General features: G+C 35.9%; 1 pseudogene; it reads left to right on the top strand.

The window, feature by feature from the left end:
- The first annotated feature begins 2,344 nt into the window (after positions 1-2,344).
- Positions 2,345-2,819, top strand: LOC105508367 (annotated as a pseudogene).
- Positions 2,820-4,548: the final 1,729 nt, after the last annotated feature.

The raw sequence follows: 4,548 nt of genomic DNA, 5'->3' as shown, positions 1-4,548 counted from the left end.
AAACATTCTGGAGATAGGAATGGGCAAAGATTTCATGATGAAGACAGCAAAAGCAATTGTAACAAAAGCAAAAATTGACAAATGGGATCTAGTTAAACTAAAGAGCTTCTGTACAGTAAAACTACTGACAGAATAAACAGACAACTTACAGAATGGGGGAAAATATTTCCAAACTATGCATCTGATAAAGGTCTGATATCCAGCATCTATAAGGAACTTAAACAGATTTACAAGAAAAATAAAAAATAAAAAAAACCCTATTAAAAAGTCAGCAAAGGACATGAACAGACAGTTTTCAAAAGAAGACACACATGCAGCCAAAACACATATGAAAACAAAGCTCTACATCATTGGTCATTAGAGAAATGCAAATCAAAACCACAGTGAGATACCATCTCACACCAATCAAAATGGCAATTATTAAAAAGTCAAAAACTAACAGATGCTGGTAAGGTTGTGGAGAAAAATGAATGCTTATACACTGTTGGTGGGAGTGTAAATTAGTTCAACCATCTGGAAAACAGTGTGGCAATTCCTCAAAGGCCCAAAAAACAGACATAACATTCGACCCAGAAATCCCTTTCCTGGGTATATACCCAAGGAATATAAATAATTGTATCGTAAAGACACATGCATGCGTATGTTCGCAGCAGCACTATTCACGAGAGCAAAGACAAGGAATCAACATATATGCCCATCAATGGTGGACTGGATAAAGAAAAGGTGGCACATATACACCATGAAATACTACACAGCCATAAAAGGAATGAAATCATATCCTTTGCAGGAACATGAATGGAGCTAGAGGCCATTAACCTGAGCAAACTAGCACAGGAACAGAAAACCAAATAACTGCGTGTTCTCGTTTATAAGTGGGAGCTAAATGATGAGAACACATGGACATGTGGAGTGGAACAGTAGACCCTGGGGCCTACTGGAGGGTGGAGCATAGGAGGAGGGAAAGGATCAAGAAAACTAAGTAATAGATAGTAGGCTTAATACCTGGGTGACAAAAACATCTGTACAATAAACCCTTGTGACATGAGCTTACCTATATAAGAAGACTCCACATGTGCCCTTGATCTTAAAATAAACGTTAAAAAGAAAAAGAAAAAAAAAATTGCATCATGGAGGGACAGAGATTTTTAGACCACCAAGCCAGAACTACAATCCAGATGCCCACATCCCAATTCAGCTTTTATTTTGTAAACACAATTTAAGTTTTGGTTAAGATTATGTTTTTATGTGTTATATTCCTTTTTTTGTAACACTTCTAAGTGAATGAGACTGACTTATGGGTCAAACCACCACTATCAAAATAAAAGCTGAAAGTAAAATTCCTTTCCCTCTTTAAGAAATTGGGTGAGAGCTAGGAACATCCATATCCCAACGCCAGGTATTTGAGCCAGACAGGAATTAACCACTTACTAGATTCTAGAACTTGATTTTGTTAAAGCACCAGTTAGAAATTCCGTTATATATAACTATTAGCCAACTTAACCAAGAAAGTGATATTATACCAGATGAGTGATGAGTAAGCATGTAATATCATTTTATTGTTACTATTATTGGTTACAGTCTATTCTTACTACTTTACTCCCCCCACATACTGTAAATGTATCATCATGTCACTCCAAATTCAGAAATTTTCAAATCTCTTTTTAGCTTGTGGCACTGCATGATGCCACCCATGTTTATAGTTATTCAGTTCCAATCTACTTCAAACCTCAGATGTGAAAAGATGACATTTCTTACACATTAAGATAAACAGTGCATTCCTTCTATCACTTCAGGGAATATATTAGTTGGGTGCTATAATTTTTGCATTTCGCTGTTTATAATATTAATAGCTATGGAATAAGAAGTGTACTATTGAACTGTCAAGAATGATTTGTTACCAGATGTTAGCATAATTTGCCAGCTGTCAAATTTTAATAATTTTTATTTGCCTAAAATGTGACACTTAACTTTCATGGTAAATCAAGACATATAGCAGGGCTTATTTGATATTACAGAAGCTAAGAAAAAGCTTGCATGAGGCTTGATGGTTTCAACACCTTGAATTGAGCATACACTTTGCACATGGCATTTTGAATATATTTTTTTCTGATACATTGAAAAGTTGTACTTAGCCTTATGCTTTTTATTCACTGAGCTTTGTGTAGAACTAGATAACTTACAGCTCTTCAATACTTACAAGCGGGATGCAACAATCAAAATATACTTTAAAATGTTAGTTTTATCATTTAAATTTATTTCATCTTATTTCCATTCTCTGATAATTTCAAGTAGGTGCAAAGAGAGAAACTAATTATTTAAAATAAACAAATATCCTTTTCACAAGATGGCGCCGAAAGCGAAGAAGGAGGCTCCTGTCCCTCCTAAAGCCGAAGCCAAAGCGAAAGCTTTAAAGGCCAAGAAAGCAGTGTTGAAAGGTGTCCACAGTCACACAAAAAAAGAAGATCCTCACATCACCCACGTTCGGGAGGCCCAAGACGCTGCAACTCTGGAGGCTGCCCAAGTATCCTCGGAAGAGCACTCCCCGGAGAAACAAGCTTAACCACTATGCTATCATGAAGTTTCCTCTGATCACTGAATTGGCCACAAATAAGATACAAGACAACAAAATACTTGTGTTCATTGTGGATGTTAAAGCCAACAAGCACCAGATCAAACAGACTGTGAAGAAGCTCTATGACATTGATGTGGCCAAGGTCAGGTCAACACCCTGATTCGGCCTCATGGAGAGAAGAAAGCATATGTTCAACTGCCTGATGACGATGCTTTTGGATGTTGCAAACAAAATTGGGATCATCTAAACTGAGTCCAGCTGGCTAATTCTAAATATATGTATATCTTTTCACCATAGACATACCTCTCTGTCAATTTCTGGTTGGGCTGGGAGGCCATAGGCAGGCACTGATGTAACATGGCTTGGGCAGGACTCCGGTTCTACTTATCCTTTTGAAACACTCACCCTGCCACTCCACCATGCTTGATCACTCCAGAGATCTTTGTGACTAGAGTTAGTGTCCTAGGAAAACCAGAACTCAGAACTTGCCTCCATGGTTGAGGGTAACAAGAAGCTTTACAAGAACCCCTTCTTTTATCCCTGGAAGATGATGTGTGTGAAACCAATGCATCCATTTCAGTGGAGTATGGGTGGGCTAGCTTTCGGGTAGCATTTTGTCCTCACATTTCGGGTAGCATTTTGTCTACTACGTCCAACCAGTCTGTCTGCTTCCCTCACCCCTTGCCCAATAAAGGGCAAGGACTTCAGAGGAAATAATAATAATAATAATAATAATAATAATAATAATAATAAAATATTTCGGGTAGCATTTTGTCTACTACGTCCAACCAGTCTGTCTGCTTCCCTCACCCCTTGCCCAATAAAGGGCAAGGACTTCAGAGGAAATAATAATAATAATAATAATAATAATAATAATAATAATAATAAAATTGTCCTCACATTTCGGGTAGCATTTTGTCTACTACGTCCAACCAGTCTGTCTGCTTCCCTCACCCCTTGCCCAATAAAGGGCAAGGACTTCAGAAATAATAATAATAATAATAATAATAATAATAATAATAATAAACAAATATTTGTGACTATTTTAAAATATTGACATTTTAATTTATTATATGCATATCATTTGAAAAATATAAATTCAGCCTATCAGTAATTTTTACAAACTCTTTTAGGTACTCATCTTTGATACCATGGGTGTTGTTATCTGTGTCCATACCACAAACTTGATTTGATCATTTCATTCAGGTGACTTATCTAGCAGAAATACAAACAACCGCCAATGCCAATGGTATCACTTTCATTTCCATTATTAGGCATTAAGTTTAAAAATGTTCAGCCACTTGTATTTAGGGCAAAAAGGGAGAACCAAAGTTCTCCGTATCTAGCAACTTACCAAACCTGAGATTTTTTTTCTCTCCATTTTGTTTTCTGTGACTTTGAAAGTTAATAATCTACAAAGTAAGTTCCATTAAGTTCATGTTTGAGGAAATCTTTGAAAATGATTTAATAAACTTATTAAAATGTATTATTACTAAAATACTTTAAAATGTACAATGATGAAGAGCAAATAATATTTAGTTTTAATAGAGATATGTGGCTAAGCACATTTTAAGTAACATTACTGATATGAAATATAAAACAATATAACACAAACAAACATAATACACAAATTACACTACTTGTGTTCAGCCTCCAAGCATTTCTTATATTTATTCGCATCCTTCCATCTCTACTGATGCCATCATAAGGTCAGTAGATAATACAGATATCTCTCAGTTGTGCTACTCAGTAGTAACTTGGCTGGTTTCCTTCTTTCATCCTGTCTCCTTGTGATCTTTGATTGGTTCTCTCTCCCGCAATAAAATAAGGATAGAGAACTTGGCTGTCCTGTTTACTGCCTGTCTCCAGCATGCCTAACACGTAATAGATGTTCAATAAATATTGTATAATGAAGGGAGGGATAAAATGCATAAAAGTATAACTTAACAATCTTCCTTATTCACAGCCTTTTGTTT

This window comes from Colobus angolensis, unplaced genomic scaffold (genome assembly GCF_000951035.1).
Source record: "Colobus angolensis palliatus isolate OR3802 unplaced genomic scaffold, Cang.pa_1.0 Scaffold160, whole genome shotgun sequence".
Taxonomy (NCBI): domain Eukaryota; kingdom Metazoa; phylum Chordata; class Mammalia; order Primates; family Cercopithecidae; genus Colobus; species Colobus angolensis.
Note: the sequence above shows the minus strand (reverse complement) of the source record. Positions and strands in the feature narration are given on the sequence as shown.